This window comes from Zonotrichia leucophrys, chromosome 6 (genome assembly GCF_028769735.1).
Source record: "Zonotrichia leucophrys gambelii isolate GWCS_2022_RI chromosome 6, RI_Zleu_2.0, whole genome shotgun sequence".
Taxonomy (NCBI): Eukaryota; Metazoa; Chordata; class Aves; order Passeriformes; family Passerellidae; genus Zonotrichia; species Zonotrichia leucophrys.
The window spans coordinates 26,950,600-26,976,086 of NC_088176.1; the positions used below are offsets into that span (position 1 = coordinate 26,950,600).

Below are 25,487 nucleotides of genomic sequence, written 5' to 3' on the forward strand. Positions count from 1 at the left end.
AGAATGTAGAATATGGAATTGCAGAGCTTCTAGGGTTTTTTTTAAAAGATGAGTGTGATATATAGGTATTTATATAAAATCACTGTAACTTTGATAGCGTGACAAAGCTACAGAAATGAACCAAGTGCCAGAGTAATTCTTATCTAGAAGAAACACTTTTGAGGGATATTTTTTCCTATTCTGAAACCTGATTTTCAAGGAGTGTTTGGTTTTATCTGAGTCTCAAGTGGGCTCCTCCTTGTGCTCCAGAGTCCCATAAGACCCAAGTGGGAAGTGACTTACTGAATGTCAAGAAGAGAAAAAAGGTGTTGTTTTGTGACTTGATTTGGATGAAGCAGCAATGCCCAGGGGAACCTTGGGTGTGTAGCAGACTGATCCAAGGATAGGTTTAACAATTCAGTAACTTTTTTTGAAACTGTCATGCTTCCTCTGTCTTAGCTGTTCAGAAAACACCACAAACAACTTTTCCATTATTTTTCCCCAGGAGTGCTAATTTTAAATTATTGTATTGCATCAGATGGTCACAGGATGTTGCACTCTAATTTTTCTGCAGCTGTGGAGCAGCCAGTCTCCTACAGCTTTCTTCCTGTGTTCTGCCATCCTCTTGATATATGTGTTCCAGCAGATCTGGGGCTTCATACCTTTCTTTCTTTGTTTTCATGCAGCCACCTGTTGCAAGATACTCTGCAAGAGTGGAATGTGCAGACCTTCCCTGGCCCTGCCACGGTGCTGTGGCAGTGCTGGGGTTGTTGCCTCGCTCTGCCATGGGTGCAGCTCCCCTTGCTGCTGCTGCTGCTGCACTTGGTCCCCTCCCCTGTGGCTTTTCAGAGGGAGAGCCACACCTCTCTAATTTCAACGTCCTCTAATCCTTTCTGTTTCCACACAGAAACTCAAATTCTATTCCAAGGCATGAAATGTGTGCAAAAATGGTAGGGCAGGGTCCAGGGAAGGTCATGGCCCCAGAGCAGCCAGCCCTGATCCAGGTGCAGGGCCACAGGAGCTGTATGAGATACAGCTGTCAGTCAGTCATGGATTTCCTGATTAATGCTGTTACAAGTGACAGGACATGTGCTTTTGTTATTTTTGTTACAGTTTAGTTGCTAACCTTATCTAGAAGTCAGAGTGGGATTCAGCACAGAAATGAGAAATCCTGAGGATGGGGAAGGATGAAGCAGCTACAAAAATGTAACATGAATTGCAGAGGCGGAAGGGCTTCACTTCAAACGTTGCTTGTACTTAGTGCTGAATTTATTGTCTATGTAGCAATTGTGATGGAAAGAAGAAAACAGAATGGAGAGATAATGGTTATCAGGGTTTTCATATTTTTTTCCCTATGTGATTATTGATGATGTTTACAGCACAAAAATTAACAGCTCTAAAACGAAATAATTGATAGGACCTGTCAGTATAATGATATTATTGCTGGAAGCTTGGTGTGGAATAAATATGACTTGAAACGAATCAGGGATTGAATATGTCAGTGGAAGAAAAAATTATAACTGAAGGCGATTCACTAAGTTAAATATTTGTTAACACATTATTCCACGTTTAGAATAAAAATGCAAGGGTACCAAATCTGAGCACTTGCCACATTTCAGCATGTTCAAAGTATAATGATTACTGTAGTTATTTAGCATAATGATTAAAATAGTTGCCCAAAGTGCTTTATTTATAGAAACATTTGTAATTAGGTGCTTGAACATTTGTTATTTCAAACAGGAATGTCCTGTAGAGCTAAACCATGTGGAATGGATTCTCCAATTAGTGAATTTACATATCATCCTTTTTCTATGAAAAGTAAAATAATTTTCTTCTTGGCAATTTTTGTTACTATTATTTTGGGTTTTTTTAAAGGACGCAGTATAACATAACTCCTTGTCATATTTAATTCTTAAACTCAGCTGTTGTATCCTCAGTGAACAAATACCAAAATTATTTTCCACCTGAAACTCCCCAGATGTTATTATTTCCTGGGGGATTCTTGACATAGCTATGATTGTGAAGACTCTCTTTATTCTTGTAGCTTTCCCCTTCCTCCCTCCCCACAAAAGAGGAAAAATCCTACAATACCTAGCATAAAAAACTGAGCGTGAAATATTTCTTGAGTTGAATTAAATTCATTCTTTGCAAATGAAATATGATCAAGTGCTTTAATAAGTTTCCTCTTTCTTTTGAATTTCTCTTGAAATTAATTTCAATCAGAGATTAAAATTAAAGATGACTGTGCCTGGTGCACAAGACACATTATGATGAAGGTTATTCAAATGCAGCAGTCTAGAGGCTGGTAAAGGTGTTCAGAGAACATAAAGGCTGTTGCCTAAAACCTTAATTTAAAGTTGAGCAAAATTCCTTTGCCACGATTTTGAGTACCAAGAACAAATGAGTTAAATATTCAGGTAACAAGAAGATTCTCATGACCTCTACTGAAATAGTTTCTAACTCCATGGAGGGGTGAAGTTTTTGTGTACAAAATTCCTCTCAGTCCAAATTTTTGCCCCTGTGCATGCACAGGACACTGAGATGATGGGAGACCTGATCACATGGTGGTTCCTCTGCCTGCTTTGGATCAGAGTGCTGAACTCAGGGTCCTTGATTTCTAAGGCCTTTGTGATCACTGATCCATTCAGTTACAAGGGAACATTTCTGGACTCCTTTCTTTGCTGTGTGACCCAGTTGAGATGCTTTGTAGGCTCAGTTTGTACCTGGACTCTCTAGAAGGTTCTTGGCTCTTGTGTTTTGTATTTGTGGGTACTCAAGCTCCTCTTGCCCAGTCTGAGGAGTCTGGGTGTTGGTCAGGGGGCTCTGGGTTGGTGAAGAGACAAGTTTGACACTCTGGCTGTGTCCCTGGGAGAAGATTTCTCCATTCTGGTAGGAAGGCTTGGTTCACCCTTGATACAACAGGATATCTGATTGAAAAACTGTATACTGTGATATGTGATAAATGTCTTGCTGATTCGAATTTAGTTTACTACTTTTTTCAGATGAGGCTAACTGCCAAGGAGGAACACCACTATTTCTGGCTTTCCTTTCAAGCTCCCAATATACCTCAGGAGAAATAGGAATGTTGTGAAACCAACTTCTGCCGAAAGTGAAGCAATACAGAATTTGTCATGTGGGACATGAAGAGCAGTTGTGATTCTGGGATGTGATCTATTGGACTGGCTGCTGCTCTAAGCTAGGGGGACTGGGAGCATTCTACTTTTAATAGATTAGGTTTAATAGATTAGTAGATTCTTAGTAATAATGCTAGCAATGCTCAGCATCCTTCATGTCAGTGTTTATGCCTTTATTGAAGGGTGGTATTAACCCAAGTCAAATTAGGAAAGAGGATAGTATCTGGACAAACTCAGGTATTAAGCATTCACTGCTCTGAAAACAGATCGTTCATACCCTTAGCACTGATACTTCAGTACAAAGAGGTGGGTTTGGCCATCTGTTTTCTTAACTGTCAAATACTGTTAGGTATTAACTTATGTTCCTGCTTCCAAAGATGCTTTATTCCTTTTAAAGAAATTCTTGTTGCTCTTATTTTTTTCTGAAAAAGCAGAAGAGATGGTTTCCTACAGAACTTCACACTTTGCTGGGAAGCAGGGAAATGTATGTTTTCTGTTCAAGCAGCTCAAGTGTTTCTATAGCCCCTTAAAAACATGAGTAAAAGAATTCCTTTTGATCTGAAAAAGCCAATTTGTTGAAATAGATACCCAGGACCATAACAGAATTTCTTTAGAAGGAGACTGATATTTAGCCTGCTACTTCTGTGTAACCATCAGTGGCACTTAGGATTGCTTTGCTGTTTTACTGAACATGGGATTTGAGGTCAGGCTATTTCAGGTTGCATATTTAGCTGTTCTTTTGCCAGGGCACTTGGTGGGGTAGGAGACCCTGGTATTCTAAATTGATCAAAATAAAGCTGATGTGTAGGTAGGGTTGGAATCCTGTGGTCAGCAGACTACTGGCTGATCTCTGCACGCCTCTCTCTGCCTTGTAGCTGGTGAAGACTTTCCTCCTACATAACAATATTGCAGAAGTGCTTGGGGTGGTGGGTATAGGTCTCTTTTCCTAACTTATCAATGTGTGAAAGGCTAAAGGCCTATGGCTGTGTCTTCATGATCTCTCACTTCTGGGTCTGTTGGTGACACCAAAGGCAGAGTCATGGTAAGGGGAATAGGAAAAGAATTTCTGCTTGGCCTATGTGTCCTGATTGTCCATTTAGAAGAATTTAAAGCCCTCCTTTTTAAAATCTTTTTTAAAGCTATGTGTTAGAAAGTTATTTTAAAGGCTGTATCTCATAGAAGCAACACTATATCCATAATGGAATGTTTTAGTAGGCATTTAAAATGTAAAGTGTGAATTCTGTGAAATATTCTTATATATTACAGAATGATTTTTTAAGGGAATATTTAAATTCAATTTCTTTTTATTTTCCATGCTTTTCCTGTGTGTTTCTAATGTGCCTGAAAGTTAATCTAGAACAAAGTCATATTTCTAAGAAAATAGTTTTTAATAAAAATTATTTCACATTTCTCAGAAATGTCACTTTGTTTTAGAGTACAGCTTAACACAGCATGATCACTTTTGAAACATTATAACACAACACAAATGTGGTTCCAGCCACATGAGTAATTCAACTCAGCCTGATGTGTAATTAATGCAGTACTTCACAATGTGAATGCCTTTTAGAAGGAATAAAAATGCAAGTGCAATTTTGCAAGATAATTGACAAGTAAAATGACCTGAAAGGGATGTGATTTGGCTTACTCTGGAGCAAACACTGGCTGTTCAATGGCTGGTAATGTGTACCTCACATACTTGCAGACTATGCAGGGGGTACTGTGGGCAAAAGTAGTGAAGGAATTGATGGCAAAACTGAAAAAGGATTATTAATTTCTTTAGTTTGGAAAAGACAATTGGGCATAGTTTGAAGAAAAAAGAAGAAAAGGTTTGCAGGAGTTGGTTATTTATAGCTAAGCGGTTCCAGTATGTTGAGATTTATTTGGAATGTCTGGTAAATATAAACCCGTTTGTGCTTTTACCCTATCCTTAGCACGTGATTTTGAGAATTATTTTGTAAAAAGATAAAAAAACCCCTGGAGTTTTTTACAGGGAGAAGAAGAGATCCATCTTCAGAATACAGTGTCCTGTTAGCTGTTAATTGGCCAGTCTTTGGTAAAAGGGATTATTATATCAATTCTCAACAATATCACAGTGCACTTTAAAAAATCCCAAACCAAAAAAAAGTCATCTGAAATTCAACTTCCCTGAAAGGGATGAAAGTCAGAACAGCCCAGGAGAAAAGCTGAGTTGTGAGTAGAGGCTGGGGAGAGGAGTCATGGATGGTTCTTGGACATGGCAAAACTCCTGCTCAGATTGGATATTCTTGGCTTTTACCTCATAGTCATTATGTATCATGTGAAACATGGATGAGACTTGGAGAGACCTCTGGAAGGGAAGATGCTCACAGTCTTTCTCAAGCCTTGCAAGCCTTGCCTGGAAGGGGCTGCCCAGCTCCTTGCAGAATTGCTGATTTGGTAGACTCTGTATGAGCTTGCTGTGGGAAGAAAAGGATCAGGGCTGAGCACAACACTAGTATGGGAATAAGACTGTACACTTTAAATCAGGCTCAAGGACTGTTTTTATGCTAAACCTTGAAACACAAATGTTCTTCTCAGTCGTTTTCTAGTACCAGAAAGCAGCTACTCTCAGGGCAGGCTTTTGTTCTCATGGATTGCTTCTTCAAATACTGGTAAACACAAGTGTCATGTGCAGGTTTGAAAAGCTGGTATGTCACAGAATACATCAAACAGTGTGTTTAGAAGCAGAATACCTACCAAGTAAAGGTGTCTTTTGTACATCTAGCAGCCTAAAAATACACTTAAATAAGACTTACCTTGTAAGAGTGCCAGGAGGGTGCTTTTAAATGCTCAAGGGAATTCTAAGGAAAGGTTATCTTCTCTGTTTGAAACTCAAACATCCCAAGTGTGGGAGAACATTGGGTAATCCCTAGAACTGCACAAGTAGTAGCAAATTTGAAAATGGAGAGTACACAGCAGGTACTTGTGCTAATATAGCAAAGCAAGGCTTGTGATGGGAGGGCTGTTCTCACTATGGCTGACTCAAAGCCCATGACCAGCTAATTAGTATTTATTAATTTATTCACATCAAAAATGCTGGATTCCAGAGCCAACACAGGATTATAGTGGCTCTACAAATTCATCAAAAGACATGTTAACTGGTCAAGAAATAAATGCAAATATATTTCTCTATTTCTGGTTTGTGCATGCATGCTGGGAAGCAGGGGTTCTGCTCCCTTTCCCAAGGAGTCTTGTTTCTGTTTGGCAGTCAAGCAGCTACAGTCACTAGCAAACAAATTTCTCCTCTGCTGCAGGGCTGAGGTCAACAAAGCCCAGAGCTGGGCTCATTAGGAAAGCTTAAAGATACAGAGAAGTGAAATGTTCCCCTGACTGTGATGCATTTTAATCCTTTGCATTTTTTGTCTCCCACTTTGCTGGTTTATGCTGTCCACACCAGTGTGTTCTTTTGTGTGTTTCTATGAGTGCACCTGTGCCCCTGCAAGGGTCCTGCTGTGCTCATCTCACTCCTGTTGCCCTGCTGCAAGGGAGAATGGACTGGGAATATGGTGGGCTCTGTTTCCAGGTGCCAAAGCTGCTTATTTTACTCTGCAGCTGGCCGAATACACGAGTGTTTTGGGAAGCCAGGAGTCCATGACCATGTAATAGCACTTGGCTGGACAGCAGCTGCATAAATAAGGACATAAAAGAAGGATTCATAGGCTGAGCCTCTTCAAGGCTGTGTGGTCCTACAGCTCACCAAGGGTTCTCCTTGTCATCCAGGCCCAGGTGCTTTCCAGCTGAGGAAGTGCATATGATTGTTGTCTGCTCTTTGTTCTGTGAATAAAGTAACAACCACAGTTACTTACATGCATATTCTGGCGTCTTTGATACATGAACAGGCTGAGATTTTGTGTGTGCATATGTAGTCAGAAGAAAAATAGCTCTAAAGTGAGAAACATGTTATTCTGATGAAACATCTGCACTGCTATATTAGCATTTACTGACTAGCAAACCTTAGAAAACCATATAACTAACTTTAACTCTCTATTTTCATAGTTAGCAAAGGGTAAGACATCTGAATTTTGCTTTATACTGTTCATCCCTCCTGTGTCTTGTGTAGAATTGAAATGCACCTCACCCTCGGTTATTTTCTGGAATGTCTTAATTTAATTCCCATTCGTTCTCCCCTGTGGCCTTCAAAGAAAAGAAAATAGGTGTGGCAGACAAATTGGAAGGTAGGAAAATACTCTGTGTCAGCTTTTTGATTGTGTCAGGTGCACTGCAGAAAAAATAATCTACTTCATTATCTCCTCCTTCAAGTGGAATACTAATCAATATCAAGGACTGAAAGAACAGTGTTTGACAAATACAGGATGCTACTGAGAGTTCACTTTTTAAAGTGATCCTTCTTTTTTAACAGCAACTTGCAATTATCTGTTCTAAATATTTTTTAAAATGTGTAAGTCCTATAGAGCACTTTATTACTACTTATGCCCTTGAAAAGGAGATGTAGTTGAACTGTCCTTTAACTGCCTTCTACTCCACCTCAAAAAATAAGGTGTTATATCATCTTTTCAGGATAGACAGAGCAAACTGAGAAAGTTTATAATGTAATTTGTTAATTTAGAGAGCAGTCATAAGTTGCCTTATTCTAATGACTCCTCTTCCTTATGCTGCATTTTCCTTTCTGCACCAGGTTTTTCCTCTGTTTGTATTCATTAGTACATGGAATGTAGAGAATGCATTAGTATTAAAACAATTGACTTTGGATGGTTAGGGCAACTTCAAAACCAAAGGAGTGCAGATATTTATAGGAGTGTCATCTGCCTAAGTGTCTTACCCTGTGAAGAGCATTTACTGCTCATTCAGGTCTAGAATCAGTAGAAATCCCCATCTCTAGAAAAAACAACATAGAAGTAACCACCTTCATCTCATTTTAATATATTCTGAGCTAAATGTCAGCTTGAGAGTTCTGTCCTTCCCATTTATCTCTTCTGTTTTCAGCAGCAAGGTGATAATAGGAGTAGCCTTAGTTGGATCAGGAGATTTAGGCAGGTGGCAATCCACATCCTTATTCTGATTGTAGATTTGCTCTCTTACGTGCAGTACACAAAGATGAGGATTCGTGGCAGCTCACATTCCCCTTTAAGGCACATTACTGAGAATCAGCATTTTCAGAGAGCTTAGTATCCCAGCCTCTGATACTGTGACAAGTGAGGTCAGATAATTAGTGTTGAAATTCTCAGTTGTTTTGTGTCCTTTTTTTTCTATTGTTTTTTAGCTGAAAAATGGACTTCTTTAGTACAGTCTTAGGAAAGAAGACTTGAACCCAATTTTAAAAATGCTGATCACATTGCTTCTGTAGCTCCTCCTGTGGAGGTTGAATGGAGCACCTGTAAATTTTCTGTGAGCCAGTGGCATGTAATTGAAATTTGTAGGTTAATATGCTTTCTGTGATGGACAGAGACTGTCTCTGAAGAGTTTCTCTGGGCAGCAAACAGACCAAAAGACATGCAGTTGTAGACACAGAATATCAGATGTCATCTTGCTGCTCAGAGTGAAAGCATTTGTCTTTTGGCTTGGAGGTTTGCATCTCTCCCTAGCTGGCACACCTACAAAGGCCATCAGGAGGTAGCTGTGGGCTTTGCTCTTGCCCTCCCTTTATGGATCATTGCTTGGCTGTAGGTGATGTGTGCTCCAGGATAACGTTAGACGTGGAAAATGAGGTTTGAGTGGTGGCCTTGCTGTGTCTGTTTGTCTGTCTGTGCCTGCTCAGCATTTAACAGAGTGGGCAGGCAGCTGCTGATGCCCAGCCCATGGTGCTCTGCTGGGGACCCTCTGGGGACAGCCAGCCTTGGCTCCAGAGCCCACCTGCTCTCAGTAGTGCCCCAGGGACCAGGCTGCAGTGCTCATTGCTCTACAGATGATGATGATAAGGAAGTTACTTTAATTCATAATGGCCCTGGTTTTGGGCTGAGATCCCATTCTGCCCATTCTTTAAAAATGGCCTAAAATGTAAACCTTGCATCTTGTTTAGTACAAGGTTGCAGCTGTGAAGGGAAAACTCTCTGGGTTTCCTCCTGAGCATTTGAAGATCTTTTTTCACAAGATCACTTTTGAAGAAAGAAATATTTCTTTCTTAGGAAATATTGTTCCTTGTATCTCCCTAGAAGAAAATGTTGACATCCTTGTTCTCAAAGTATACTTTGCCACAGTAAGAGGTGTTTATTTTCTCTGCTTTCTCTGCTTTAATACAGCTTCACATAGCTTAATCCTCCCTTAATGACTGCAGCTTGGCCCTGTGCCATGAATCCACCTATGTTTGTAGACTTCAACCCTCTCCCCACTCCCCAAAAAAACCCCAAACAAAACAAAAAACTGTGAAGAATATTGGAAATCTAGCCAGAAAGACCCTCTTTAACTTCCTTGGCAGAGAGCCTGGAAAGGAAGAGAGAACACAGAATCAAAATAAATTACAGGATTCAGAAGTGCATTAAATTAGCCCTAAGAAATTGCTTTCTCTTGGTATTAGTGAGTAGTGGTAATTTGAAACACTTCAGCCCTGGTCACTTTGTTATTTTAAAAGAAATGGAAATAGAGATGTAGGAAAAGAAACCTTGAATAATAAGGCCTGTGGTTGCATTTTCAAGTGGTAACTTAAAGTGAAATGCTTTGGTTAAGATGAGACAACCACGTGAAGAGTCAATTCTAAGAGATGTAAAAGGATTCAGAAGATAATTTAGTCTTGAAGGAATTTCTGGCGATTCTGTTGTCAATCCCTTACTCAGAGCAAGGCCAGTGAAGATAAGGTTGCTCAAGACCTTGTCAAATTAAATTTTGACTATTTTAAAGGCTGCAGAATTCACAGTCCATGTGAGTTTTAGAGGGTGATGTGCTTATTTCTCAGCATAGATCAGAGAGGAGAGATTCAAATCACAGAGTTGAATCACTCTTTATATTTGCTTTCCTCACAGGGTTTTAGGACAGGAGTGCATTTTGGTTTTGCTTTGGTTATGTTTTGCCCAAGTTAATAAATAATCCAACCTGTCTCTATGAAAACAGAGAAGTTCACATTGCAGATGTTCATTGGTTAAATCAGTATGGTCTGGCCATTTTTCAAATGGTCCTACCATGCTATTTGTCTTCTCTGAGGATTAGGAATCCCACAAAGATGCTATGTAGGTTCAGTATAATGCAATCACTATTGGTCAGTGCATGTGGACTGACTCAGCCAGGCAAACCTGATCAGGTTATTTGGCTCCTGTGCTCATCAACTTCAAAAATAATTCCTGCCAGGAGTTTGAAGCTCCCCCATTACAAGCATGAGAGATGTTACAGAGCTCTTCTGGCTGCAGAGATCTTTCCACCACCTTAGGCTGCAACTTCATCTGTTTTTTCCAAAAGTTGACCATAACTAGGAAAAAAAAAGTTCAGAAAGGACAGTAATTGCTGTCGTTTTCTCCATGCCTCAATGGGAAAAAAAGACTGTATTAACAATAAAATGTCATTTGTGGAGTGTGCAGAACAAAGATTATCTCCTCATTTCCTGTAGGTGAAGATAATCCTATATTTATTGTGCAGATATGTAATCCCAAGGGTGAGGATTTGCTGCAGAATGGGAAATACTCACCTCAATGCAGTAATAATGAATGAAAGAATAGAAAAAAAATAAATAATGAAAAATGACAGAAGCTTCACTCCTCACAGTTTTTATACAGTCCTTAATCATGCATTCATTTAAATATACCAGAATCAAATTCTTCCTGTTTGTGCCTTTCTTATAATTAAATGCATAAATGAAGAGCATTTCTAAGGATGCACCATAAAGGCTTTATGAATATTTATAAATATTAAGGCTTTTATCCCCCTGGAACCTGGTACAGTCCAGAGGGTACAAATTTGGAAAGGACATTCTTTGATTCTTGTCTGCTATACCGAGCTTCTGAGTTACTCTTAATTTACTTGTTAATTTATTGATTGATTTATTAAATGTGCCCTGTATATATTTCAATGGCTGTGATAACAGAGGCACCTTTCAGAATTTGTTTTCCAATCTCTATCTCTTTGTCCTCATTGATGCTTTATTATAAGGGCTAGAAGAGACAGTCCATTTTCCAAAAGTTGTCTGGATCAGCATCCTGTTGTCTTGGAATTTGGAGATGTGCTGCATAATGAATGCAGTGATACAGTGGAAGAGACACATCAGTGGAAGTTATCATGTTTTGAGCAGAGAGGAATAGTGTAGACATTTCTGTGAGTACTGGGGGAGAGAAATGAATCTCCAGAGGGTAATTCAAAGGAAGTCTTTGGAAAGGAAGGGTGGCACATTCCCCTGTAGTTCATAGAAAGCACAGAGAGCTGATCAGTGCTCTGTCACATCAGACAGGGCAAGTAAATGTCAAGATCTTACTTTAGGAATGCCAAGGCTGAGGGATCTCTCGTTATTTATCAAGGCTGTCACTTCAGTGCAACTGTGAATTAGAATTGTACTTATTACAGGACAGGTCTACCCATTTTTTTTTCCTATAAAACATCCTATAGTTTCTTTTGGTTTGCTTTTTGGGATTTGTTTTGTGCAGAATGTTGCTGGCAATTTTGTCAGCATGGCTAAGTTTGTGACTAGGAAGTAGCATCATATGCCAATGTAGCCTACAAATAAGTAACTTGAGGGAAAGAAGAATTTCACGTTTGTTTATATGAAAAATAAATGAGAGATTATTCGCAAAGAGAGATCCAACCTAAGTTTAATTGAATATATTTACATTTAGAATGCAGAAAATTAATAATAGTAAATGTAAAGATTTAATGTGCAGTGGTAAGTTGTCTTTCACTGAGGATAATGACTCGGAGAAATTTGTGGAAAAAACAAAGTAGTATTTCTCTGGGATGCTCACAATGCTCCCTGGACTTTTATGAAGTATTTCAATTTGCCTCTGAGGCAGAAAAATCCTATCCTTAGCAAATATATCTTTATTTTAAAGCTGGGGAACTGAAACACAAGGTAGACTCTCGCTTTCCTAAGGTGCAGGAAGATGTGTGATACAGAGCAGAAAGAAGCAACTTGGTTTTCCATATCCCAGGCTGGAAGGCTACCCCCAAGTTTATTTGAGATTGCAGTAGTTTATTTGAGATTGCTTGGTTAAGTTTAAACAAATTGTCTCAGGCACTGAGAGCAATTTCCATGGCAGAATGAATTTCAGTGCAGTCCAGACTGCTCTGCCTTTCATCTCTGTAGGTTATATCCGAGAGTACAGAGCTGTATGGGAAGTAGTTTCATATTCCCAGTCTAAGTAATGTAAGGGTAGTTTTAGGGTTACCCACTGCACTGCAATGTGTTGTATAAACATCCTCTATTGTGTAAACCTACCACATTCTGTGGAGTCAGAAAACATTTTGCATTCTGTCTCCTTAATTTATTAAATTTGTGAACTTGATGGTTCAACCAGAATCTTCCAGTTCTGCCCCAGATACCTGGATGTGTAACATTGGTCAGGACACTTATTCTCTGGGCCCTGCAGTTCTCTGCTCTAAACTGGAGGCAATGTTTCCTTGCCCTGGACAGCTCCACAATTCATGTCTGTTCAGTGCCCAGAGCCAGGGAGAAGACAGTCATAAAAATACACCTCTAAGTACCCTAGACCATTAAGGCTTTGCAGCCTTGAAACAGCTCTGACTGCTTTATTGCTATTAAATAGGGAATGAATATTTTGCAGTGCCTACATCCTGTCAGATAAAGAAATGCAGCTCTGGGAGAGAGCAGGGAAGGATGAAAGCTTCATACTTCCCTTATTTGTTGTTTTGAAACAGGAAAAAAAAGTTTGCTGTTATTACTTTAAAAACAATCTCAAATACTGATTTCTAGAGAAAGTGTGCTTGTTTATTTTTTTGAAACAGAAAAATAAGTTTGGTATTATTACTTTAAAACCAGTCTCAGTTACTGATTTCTAGAGAAAGTGTGCATTACGCCTGCCACTGATGTGATTTTGCTGAGGTCAAGAATAGTACTGTCAAATAAATGTATTGATGAGTTTTCAAACCTTTCATTAAATCTTGATTGGTGAACTTTGTGGCCTAAAATTATCTGTTCCTTCTGCCACCATAACAGAAACCATAAAAGTTTTGAGAGAGTGTGATTAATAACCTTCATGTAACCCAGCTGGCCAGAAGGGTCCATGTGTGTGCTCAGACACACACACAAACAGATACGCAAATTCCAAGGAGCAAAGTGTTAATAAAGGGATACTCTGGAGCCAGGAATTAAAGTTATATAACATTAAATGCCTCTCTGACTTGTAATAACTTAAAATTGGAACTTATTTTGAACCCCTCTCTCCTAACCTCACTTTGCTAAAGGCTCCAGGAAACGGGATTTGCAGACCATCATGTTTTAGAACAGAGTAAACAATTATTTTAAAGGATTAGAGAATGGACAAATTTTCTTCCCTTACATGTTGTTGTGGATAATCTTTCTGGAGTCTAAAACCCTATAGAAGTGATATAAAAATGATCTGTGGCTGTATGGCTGATATGATTCATGAGAATATAGGATATTTCATGTTCCTGTCATTTTTTATTCCAGACCATGTAAAAGGGTTAAGCTGTGGCTTTTGCTCAGCAGTCTGTGCAAAATAAAGTAGGGCATGTTTTACAAAACATAAAACCTTTGGGAAAGGTTTACTAATGTTTTAGAGCTATTTAGCAATTTAAATACTTATTTACTTGGTAACAGTAATGAATGAGGGAACTTCTTAAAACCAGATTTATAGAATTTAAAAAATATTAGTCTGAAATTGGAAAGGAACCACTAGTGGATACCTTATGGAAAAAAGACTTATACAATGTCTAGCAACAAAAACTTAATAAAATAAAGAACTTGGAGAAGAGTTAAAAATAAGACAGACCCTCTGATGTTGTATGAAGAAATATTTTCTTGCTCTCCCAAGAGACTGAGTTAATTCATTCAGGAAGCTTTTTCATGCTTCATCAACAGATCTGTGACATTCATTTTGTTATCAGCTTTCTGTTTTTCTGAGTTCCAGTGACAATGTTACATCTGAAAGCTCCTCATCTTATATTAGAATTTTTGTGCATTATCCTATGTAAGACACTCATTAACATGTAATGCAACATGCAAATTAAGAAATTAGCCCATCACAGAGCACAGAAATAACAGATCTGTCTCATGAGCCTGTTTGTCAAGTCTGCCAGCATAGGCACTTAGATCAGACTTCTGTGCTGAGAGTTGCCATGAATTTCCAAGTAGGTGTGTAATTAAGCAGAGTCAGCAGTAAAGTTTTGATCATGCTTTGTTTGCTTTTTTTATTTTTAATAACTAAAGTCAGACTAAAAACAAAAAGCTGGTGAGTGAATGCAATATGCTTTGCCCTATGGCTATTCTTTAAAGTTACATATTGTTTGACTTTTTCATATGTTTTCTTCCCAAGAAAGAGTATCATGGAGTTATAGTTAAGGATGCTTCCTCAGAAACTCACCCTGAAGTGATCTTGATTTTTCTTCTCCCTTGACTGGTATTGGGGAACTTAAAATCTTGGACTCTTATTAATTGATAAAAAGCATATTTTGCATTTCTGCATCTCTTCCCTTGATGTCAACATTTGAAAGGAAGAAGAACTCTTTTAGCTGAATAGTTTTGAGAATAAAAAGTGCCCCAAACCAGATCTCTGAACTGGAGTTGAAAGCCTTCTAATTACCCAGGCAAGAGCAGAAATTATGTTTCATGAATCATTCAGAACAAGCATGCTTTTAATCCTCTTCCTGATTATACTTTTTAGTTGGTATGCTGGAAACACCCTCCTTCCTCAGTTCATTTTCTTGGTGATGAGTTTCTGTCTGCTAGAACCAAAGCTGAGCTGCTCCTTCCTCCCTGGCTCTGAAATGTTCATATTTTTTCATTTGATTCTTTAATCATGGCAAATCTGCAGTTTTTTAATGGAAATGAAACATGTCATCTTCAATGTTAAAGAGATGCATGATTATATCACTATTGATTTTCAGTGAGAAAACCCTTTAATTTAGCATATTTATATTTGTATGAAGTGCAGTTGAACTTTTGCTGTACTTAATTTGGTGGTAGCCTAATTATACGGTTCAATACAATCTAATAATCCAGGCTGAAGTACAGGACAGTAGAAGATTTTTCTTTGTGATTTAGCTGGCAGCAAACACTAATCTTTGTGGTTGTTATCAGAGAAAGACATCTGAATCTATAGCAGTATTTGTCTTTTCCTGGCACTCGATTCCTGCCTTCTCTGTGTGTCAGGGCTTTCTTTATCGTTTCCGGTTCTTCTGGGCTCCAGACATTCATCTTCATTTCTGTGGTTTTTCCCTTCTCTCTGTGACTCATGGCAATAAATTTTCCTTTTAGGTTGGTAAACAACACACTGATGTGTATTCTGAATGTGATGTGGGATGTTGCTGTTAGATCAGAAGCAGTGACTCAGCTTTCTTTAGCCAGCAAGTGGCCAGTTGCTGATTCACTTTGACAAATGTCTGGTTTATACTGAACAGGGACAGATTTGACAGTATTTAAGGAACTCCTGAATAAAATCACATTTCCTTTTATATTCTTTGAAGTCTGATACAAGCACAACTAGAGGGAGAAAAAGTCTGTTTAAAGAGTGACCTTGATCATTTAAAAGAATACATTCTATGATACAAAAGAAATTTGGATGCTACTCCAGTGTGAGAAGTTACCTAATAAACTTACTTCATTCTTGGCATAGCTACTGAGTAGTTAAATCAGCAATACAATTATCTCTCCTTGCTTTATTACTGTACTTCATATATTTATATATAAAGTTATGGAAAAATTTCTGGCTTGTTTTGCATGTGTGCATATTTTCTTGATTTGTGGTGCAGAGTGCTCTTTTAGACTGCATAAAACCAGCCTTTAGTAATGAACCTGGATCTCTAATTACTATGGTACCATTTCCCCCCATTCCTCCTCCTTTCTTTGTCTAGTGACTAAAAGGTGATGAATCCAAGTCATCAGTCATCACCAGCATCAGCCTGTTCCAATGGCAATTTTTATTTCTACTCTGCTCTTTCTGCTGATATGCTTTAGATGAAAGCCTTAATAACAACAGGAACTAAAACAAGAGGAGTCACAGTGACTTGTAGAGACAGACAATGTTAATTTATTTCACGATTCCCAGTCACTTGCTTTCTGAAACAGGAAGACAATAATCCTTCCTTAGCAGGATAGAATCTTGCCTGTCACTGATATCTAGAGAGGCTGGTCCTAAAGCCCTGTATGTTTGAAGATTGCAAATAGGATAATGCTGTGAGTACACAACCTTAATACATGAAGATGGGCAGGACTAATCAGATAAGAAAGAATGGGGTTTTATGCTTTTAAAATTGCCACTCACTATTTGGATTTTGTTTTTCCATCTGCAGGTAAATGCTACCATCAGCTTAGTGTGGTTATAGTTAGATTTTTTTGTAAAGGAAATGTGCTGCTGCTGACAAACAAATGTAAATGGAAGGACTATCTTTTAATTAAAAATAGGGTTTTCATTAAATAAGAATTGTTTGTTATGCATGGATTCAGGATATGAGACCTGGTAGAATCAATGCAACTGAAGTAGGCCAAAGTTGTGCCATGAGCCTGGCTTTTTCCTAGTCCTTTTTTTAATCTCTATTAAACAAAGTACCATTTCCTAAAGGCAAAATGTAAATTTGTGCTTGGATATGTTTCTAAATCTCTGGTTTGCTGTATCAAGTCTTGGTCTTTCTTTGCAAATGGGTACTGGAAAGGAAGTTTCATCATCCAATGTTGGATATGCAGCAGTCTTTATCGATGCCTGCTCCTCTTGGAGAAGCTTTTTGTTCATAGGGAGGAAGATTATCTGATCCCATCCTTTCAAGACTGTGTTGAAAAGCACCTTGGGAAAACTTTGGTAACTCACACAATTTCTGAAGCCTTGTAGCCTTTCTGAATTCCTGTTCATTCCTGAAAAGTTTTTCATAGTTTTGCCATTTGTTCTTCACATACATTTACCATGCTGGCTTAATAACTGTTTTCTTCATTTTCATGCCTCTACAATGACATCACTACTGGGAAAAATTGAAAAGAAATTAAAAACTGGAAAAAATAGATAATAGAAAAGGTGAAGTGATGAAGCACATCTGTTTGAGAGAGTAAGTACAGCAAAGCATCACCTAGTAAACTACAGAGTACCTTCAGAACAGTTGAACTGTCAAGGAGCAACTTGAGGATGTCCTTTTATGAAGTATTTGTCTATGGAATCCCAACAACAGAAAACTCTCACAGGGTATAAGATGTATTCTGTTGCAATGAGATTCTACTCATTGCACCACTATAAACATAGCAATGTCCTGCTGAATTGCAGAAGTCTTAAATTTTTATATTTGGATTTTCAGAACTACCTGTAACTTTGATGACTACTCATTTTATTTATTCTTAATCCCCTAAAATGAATTAATATATAAATTAATTTCAGCGTTATATCAGCATTCCATGACTGAAGTTGGAGGATACATATATTTTGGGGAATTTAAAAGCAGTGAGCAGTTTTGTTTAAAATAGTTTCATGGTTTGTCATTTACCCAGGGGTTTCCTTCTGGCTTCTTATTTGTTTGTCTCAAACAGTTGTTTCATCTTGTCTTTCTTGTATTTCATTGGCTCTTACACCTGGTGAATTATCTTTACTGGGAAATGTCATTTGTTTTATGTCTGTACAGGGCCTAGCACAAATAGGGCCTAACCTTGTCAAATCTCTGTTTGCAAACAGCAATATTAATAATTAAAAATGGCACACTAAAATTGGATTGAGACTGGAGTTTGTATGAAACGTAATAGTCAATGTAATAAAAGACAGTCTTTAACATATAAATGGGTTTGAGAAGATACAGTGTAATCAAATTCAACTGCATTTTTTAGTACTTTTCATGTCATGTCTCCCAAGGTGCTTTACAGCACAATAATCATAATTAACTCTGGATTTAATCAGTGAACTAGTGCAGTAATCCACAAAGTGGGACAGTGAGTTACAAGAGCTTGACGTTGGTGAGGACCCCAGCGACTGTGCTATAATTCATGAGGAGATGTCCGTGAAACCCATCAAGGCTGGGCGTGGCAGAGTGCATGGGGAGGCAGTTCCATGTTCCAGGGAAGCAGATGGAACAAAGTCCATTTCTTTGAGAACATAGTAATCTGAAAATGGGAGGGTTGAGATGTGTGCTTTGTTTTAGGGTGATACTGAGAAATCATAAGGGGAATTTATATCACATTTTCTGGTTTGCTTCAGTTTTGCTTTTATAAATGTTTGTGAGTGCACATATCTCTCAAACGTGAACTCTGTGAATTGCAAGTACTGGTTTCTTGGCAACCACATCAGGATTTTGCTATTTGCAGCTAGAAAGGAGGGTGCATTTTAAAACAGTCTGCAATTTTAAAGGTTTTGATGGCATTCATGGTAACCAAGCTCTTAGGTTTGTTCTTAGTCCTCAGACCCCTAAGGGCATTACACTTTGTAGTCCATGTAGCGAGTGCCAAAGTAAACTTGAATTACCTAAGGTTCTCCTTTTCATGAGAGGACAATCTTTAAAATGCAAACTTTGCTATTAGGGATGTTTCGGACTAGGTGTGTTCAATAAACTACTTGTACGAAGTGTTTCAGATGGATAATGATGGGCACTCTCCATGTCACATGGAGATGATGATGACAGGACCTGAGGAGTGTTCCTGTGAACACCCCCTTGGAGAGGAGGAAGGGGTTGTTCAGGTATAGAAAGAATCAGTGTGGGAGGAGTAGAGGGCATTTGATGCAGTGATATGACCCATACAATTTCAAGTGTAGTTTTCTTCTTCTTTCTGCCTCCCTCCTTCATCTTACTGCCTCAAATCTAGGGAGTGTATTCTCTGTCTTGGATCTCTGTGGAGCACAGGTACTGATTAATATCAGGCAGAGTAGGCAATATTCCAGTTGCTAGGGTCCAGATGCCTGATATGCAAGCAATACAATTTCAAGTCTTAAATATGTTTTTCTTTGCCATTGTATATGATTCACATAAATTGTTCTTTAAAAGCATCAGTGTCTGTGAAGAATTCATTTTAAGTATTTATTATTGTGAACAATTAGAATGATTTATGTTAAGATGTTATTGCTGTCTGAGCAATGAAATCTGTGGTTATGAGAACTGGCTCTGAATTCACAAGATACTAATTCTGCTGAAGTTCAGGTGAAGAAAAGAGAAAGGTCAGTGAAAGGAGGAAAGTGAGATATTTTCATTCTCCTTTTGTGGATGTTGGTGCAGGCTCTGGAGTGCATGTTCTAAATGTGTGTTGGATCAAGGTTTTAGATTGTGAGCTTTTAGGATCTAAGAGAGTTTTAAAATTATACCACGAGGGATTTATACCCTCCTTTGAATAAATGTTGAATAGTAGTAATAAAACAGCATAATTGTCGTGACTGCATCAAAGATTCTTATAAAGCTTCTTATTTTGTTGCACTGCAATATAAATGCCCCAGCACATTTTACAAATGTGAATGAATTGACCTTCTTGTACCTACAGAAAATAGATCATTTTCCTACAGATAAGGAACCCCCAACAGACGTTTCTAAAGGAGTCAGTCCAGTCACTTACAGTGGTATCACAGCTGGGAACCAGGTTTCATTCTTCATTGCCATGACATCTTTCCTCACTCTACCCCTCTTTGCTCCTCTTTAATGCATTTTTTATAGTTGGGCCCCTTTGAAGCCATGTGTATTTTTTAATTTTTTTTTTCTTAGTCTTAATACCATTTTCCTTCTATATAAGCAGTGTTATATAACTCTTGAGGGGTTTAGTAGTGTTGTCTGGTTCAAAGATGCAGAACTTCTTCAGCCAGAGAATTGTGGCTACATACATATCTACACAGTGAAGAAGAAATTACACTCCCTTCATACCTGGAACTTCTAATGTCTCCCTAGGCTGCTGATGGATGCAGCCCCTGCATCATTTCTTTCTCAAGCTCCCTGTGCATGAAGCAAACTTTTACCCATATATTTATTATTTATTAGATAAAACATTTATTATTTTTTCTTATTTTTTTCAGAATCTCTGGACACAATTACTAAATTATGTATGCTTATGGGTACGTTAGTTTGTGCAGATAAGAAGACAGAACAATACAGGTTTCAATTTTCAGACTTAGAATAAAATCTAGCTACATATCTCAAACAGCATACCCAGATGAAGTATCTATTGTGCTAAAGCAAATAGTGTTACTTTTTACTACTCCCTCCTGGAAAAGGGCCATGTTTTTGAGATGAAACCCAGCATATCAAATGAATATTTTATATAACTTGATGTAGCAGGATTCATTTTCTCCATCATCTAATGGATCATGTTTATTGAGTCAGACAAACTCGAGAATCTGAGCTTTCAGATGTGGAGGGCAAAAAATTGCCTGTACTTGTTTGGCATCATCGATTTATCAAGACTTTAATCTTGTACAGATACTTATAGATTGAGTTTCCATCCCTTTGTGAAAGTTCCATTATCTTAAATCTTTAAAACCTAGTATGGAGGAAAAAATGATGTTTAGGAAAACCACCAGAAATATTTTACAGAATTTTTATAGGACTGCTATAAAGTAAATGAGTGGTTATTGTGTTTCTGTACATTATTTTGATTCAGTGACTAAGGAGAATATGACTTCTTGAAGGAAAAAATAGCTTTGATCAAGCTTTAGCAAGGTGAGTACCAAAACTTCTGCAGTTCTGCCTCTCTTAAAGATGCGGATACTCAGTTCTTTGGTCTAAAAAAGATCTTTTCTTCTGTTGAGAGGTTTTTGCATTGACAGCAGTTCTGGCTTAAGTGTCTGTCTAGTAGTGTAAAGACTGATTGCTCCCATCACCACAGGACAGAACCCTGCCTATTTTCTCCTGACACTCTCCTTTGTGAACACTATGGAATATTGCAGCTCCCCAGCAGGAAAATTGACCTTGTTGCACTGAAATCAACTGGGAGAGTTACCAGTGACTGCAGCAGCAGCTGGATCAAGCCCAGGGTTAAATTCTTTTTGCTTGCACGTTGAATCCAGCAGTGTTCTGTTCCAGGATTTCTGGCAGCTTTGCCCATGCCATAGACAGTCCTGGAATGGGGAGGGCATTTGGGGGCTGGCAGAGAACTCCACGTGCAGAGCAGGTGTGGGCTCATCAAGCAGCAACCACAGGCAGCTGTGAGTAAGCCAGGGAATGGACAACACCTGGGCAGGGCATGAATTGGGAACACCTGGGGCAGGGAATTGGAAACACTTGGGGCAGGGAATTGGCAACACTTGGGGCAGGGAATTGGCAACACCTGGGGCAGGGCATTAATATGTAACACCTGAGGTAGAGGTGGCCTTGCTGTAGCAGAGTGCTGCTGGTGCTCCAGAGAGGTGGTTGTCTGCTGAGGGACTGCCTGCTTTTCTTCCTTCAAACAATAGCTCTCAGGTCAGATTTCTGTGTTTTAGGACTTGATGGCATAGCTTCTCTCTGCGGGTAACAAATAAGCCTTATTATTTGGCTCTGTTTTGGGTCACTTTTGCATATCGTGAGTGTATGGTTTTTATATACGTTACGAGACTTGGTTTGTGTTTGTGGGCTAGGTAGGGTATAAATCCTTTCCAGGACTGTCTCAGAGTGACAAGATTGATGTGTAGAAAGTACCTGAGCTGGAAAGAGTTAAGTCTGAGCTAGAAGACTGACAAAAACTTCTCCATGTTTCAGACCTAGCTCCCTTTGGGCAGGGGATTGTGACTTATGTGGTTTTTAAACGTGTTGGCTGTCTGTCTGGAAACTGTTGTTCCTCCAAAAAGGCAATTCTATTGTATGTCCAATAATTACATGCAATACTTTAAAATAAAATCTGCTAGTTTTCATATTGATTGATTTAATGCAGCCTGGCTTTTGCCTTGGCTCTTAATTGTTAGTAAACTAGACTGAGATCAAGGTTTTTGTGTGTTTCATGGAATACCAGAGTGGATGTGACAGACTTTGAATGATGTGTATTAGAAATCACTTTGGATTTATCTGTTTCATGGTTATATTACACCCAGTACTCTATGGATTCATTCTCTCTTGCTTGTTTAATGAAACCCTTTGCACCTGTGAAAAGTGTGTGTAAAAGGTAGGGAGCAAAGCCTAACTCTTAATTGTGCTATGAATGTAAGAAACAAATTGGAGGTGAGTACATTGATATTCATGGCTCTCCTTCTGCAACAATATCCCCTTTAGAAAACTGAGCATGTATAGCTAGGAGGTTGGTTGGAAAAGCTTGGCTGGGCATCTGCTAAGCTCTAGTATTAGGAAACTAAGACCAAACATTTTTAAAGCACCAGCTGAATCTTATTATGGTTTGTAATTAGGTACAGCTCTCTCACATTTTAACAGATACTTCATTTTTATTCTGCCTTTCCTTTCCTAGAGACTTTTTTCATACAAATTACAAGGGTTTGAAGTGAAACAAGGTGAATGCTCTGGGGCTTTAATTGCTAGCTGTTAGTAAACAGAAGTTCCTTTGCATTAAGTTATTGCAGAAGCTTCTGAATAACTGTTCAGGGGTATAGTTTGCTTTTGTTTGGGGGGACTGTTTCACCTTTTGTGAATGCTAATGGCACACTTTGAATTACAAGGATTTATTTCGAGGATGTAAAAAGTGTGAGATACCTATCAGCTGAAAGGCAGCTCAGTGTTCCTAAACTAGCAGTGTGTAAATGAGCTCTTAGGCTGTATTTTTTGAGCTCTGTGAAGTACTGTAGGGTGCACGCGTCCAGCTGTGAAGGATTACTGTTGATCCCACTAGCTCATCTAGAGAGAGGTTTTTATTTTAGCTCCTACTTTGAATGACTGATTCCTGACCTGATGGGGTACATACATAATTGTAATCCATTGATTGCTTTACTTCTTACTATTCATATGCAGTATTGATTTATCAACCATAAACTTTCATCACTGTCATCTCTGAAAGCTCTTATCTGGAGTGCCACTCATAATGAGAGAGTTTATACTGCTGTTACCTGTCTCTGGTGTGGTAGAATAGGTTGCTTTGCCTCCCCAAAACATCTCGCCTGAAGGGTGGAAAGAGTGATGTGTGCAATTTTGGGGGGGGTTACTGTAGCTGCGTGTTAGGAAGTATTTTTTTTCATATTAGACAAGTTTGCTGCCATTGAAATCTAACCTTAAGTAGCTCTGGGAGGGGAAAAAATGAGAATAATTAAATCAGTGATAAGTGGTCTGCAGACTGCCCTTGGGAGCTCCAGCCAAACCTTCAGCTCCTAATAAAAAACCTATTTCCACTTTGCACCCAGAGCAGAAATTGAGGTTTTTCCTCTAGCCCTGAAATAAGGAGAAACAAACGCAGACAATTGAAATCCAGTCTGACCTGGGAATTTCTTCTTACTGCCCTCAAGTAAGGATGTGGGGAGGATGTAATTGTTCAAACATTATAAGGTGTGTTATAGATTTCTGCGTTCTCTCTTCACTTCTCCACTTTTCCATGGCTTAACATCTTCCCTGCTGGATTTATGCAAAAATTCAGGCATCAGGTGTCACCCAGGCATCCCACAGTATAGGGCAGTATATTAACAATGGAGTTTGGGTACCCTTCAGCACAAGAGGTTTGAGCCACCAGAAGCTGTCTTGTCCAGAATCTGAGGCACAACACACTTGAATAAACAAGTATTTTGTTTGTCCTACATGCTGTGCCAAATAAATTTAAAAATTATAATTTTAATTTTAAAAATGATAATTATAACTAAAATTCAAAGTTAAATCTTATTTTTAAAAGTAACTTAATCAGACTTTTTCTTACACCTTATGAGTCAGCCATATATCTATGTTGATAGTGAAGCTCTTGCTGAATTTTTTTAGGTTTGCCCATAACAGTCTCAGTACTTTTAAGATTGTACTGTAGTTTTAGTCCTAGGGTGAAAGTGTAAGCTTATTGTTTTAGCCTTCCAGCAAAAAAAAAAAAATTCTCAAATTAATTTGAGGTTGGTTATGACTTTTTGTAGAGATCTTAAAAGCTGAGGCCTGCATGGAAATTGCTGCTTGTGATTCAAAGACTGATAGCAATATACTTCCAGAGAAGTTTGAGTTCTTGACAAAATAGCTTTTTGCAAGTTCATCTTGAACTCATTTTATGCTTTGGAAGGTGAAAAATGGATAATGCAGTGGAGAGCCAGGTGAAATGTGTGAGGGGCTGTGATTGAGAGCCAGGTTAAGTGTGTGAGGGGCTGAGAAAGCAGCACCTGTGTTGTAACTGCCTTTGGACCAGCCTCTCCTTTGTGCTTCTCAGCACAGGTGAAAGCTGTGAGATTGTTTAATTTCTTGTACTAGTGCAGGTGGACATTCTCTGCACATTTTCTTGGGGAGCCTTCAACAAAAAATAATGATATCACAGCAGGGACTTAAGTGTGTGAGTGTATAGATATGAGTTTAAATCACTAGGTTAATTTTTAAATCAGTCTCTGCTCCAGTTAGTACCTTTTGGTTTGTGTCATGAAGCAATTTCAGACTTCACAAACCAGGCTTTTTCAAATTAAATTCAACAGGAAGATGCTCTCGAGGAGCACTCCTGCAGCTGATAAGGGGCAGTTAGCCCACAGCCCTGGATCAGTGCTAGTCCCAAGTAAAGCCCTTGTAATCCTATTCTGGGAGCCCTTGGTGATCAGCACCAGCTGGTTCAGTGCTCAGAGTGCAAGATCTCCTCCCACTGTCTTAAGTTATTTGCTAGTATAGATAAAGCATGGAAATTAATTAATAGTTTTTTTTAAAGGAGGGTGGTTTTTGGACTGAAGTTGAGGGATGGAGGATAAGTATGAAGTATGTATTGAGATGAATTTAAAGGAGTAGAAATGCTTCTCATTTGAATAAACTATTTATACTTGGATTTTTATGATTTTAATAAGAATAGATGAAAATCTTGCCTTCCTCACTGTTCACAAAGGACAAGGGATGACTATGGCAGCACTACCCCATCAGACACTAGTCAGTGAAACACGTAGGGCACTTCCCTGAGATAGGGATATTTTAATCTTTTTTTGATAAAACTTAAACACCTTTCAACTCTTTCAGGAAGAAGATAAATGCCAGCTGTATAAGTGAAGGGATGGGAGGTGGTGGTGGTTATTTTGCATTTGTCATTTCCCACAGAGGGCTTCCACTTTGCACACAAACATTTGTGTGTTTTGTAGACTAAGAAAGTGAAGGAGAATGACTCCACCTCCTGATAATCAGCCCCAGGTCCCAGTCTGCACTCCAGTCTCTGGGGCAAAATGGGTCAGCTTTAGCAATTTGCATTGCACACATCATGTTCTTAATAATGACAGTTAATCTGAGTGCCACTTCTAGGGCTGCATTTAAAGGAATGTTTAAAGAAAGTGATAGTTTGAATTCCAC

At 38.6% G+C, this 25,487-nt stretch overlaps 1 protein-coding gene across 8 annotated transcripts in view; it reads left to right on the forward strand.

The window, feature by feature from the left end:
* The window catches only part of GRID1 (glutamate ionotropic receptor delta type subunit 1), a 511,036-nt gene that overhangs the window by 115,929 nt on the left and 369,620 nt on the right, over positions 1–25,487 (forward strand). The window contains exon 1 of one of the 8 annotated variants that reach the window (XM_064716084.1): positions 21,446–21,539. The exons of 6 other annotated variants lie outside the window; for them this stretch is intronic. The gene's annotated coding sequence lies outside the window, so the exon portion shown is untranslated. Of the gene's footprint in view, positions 1–21,445; positions 21,540–25,487 lie in introns of those variants that run through there. One more of the 8 variants, XM_064716083.1, reaches the window with a different exon arrangement.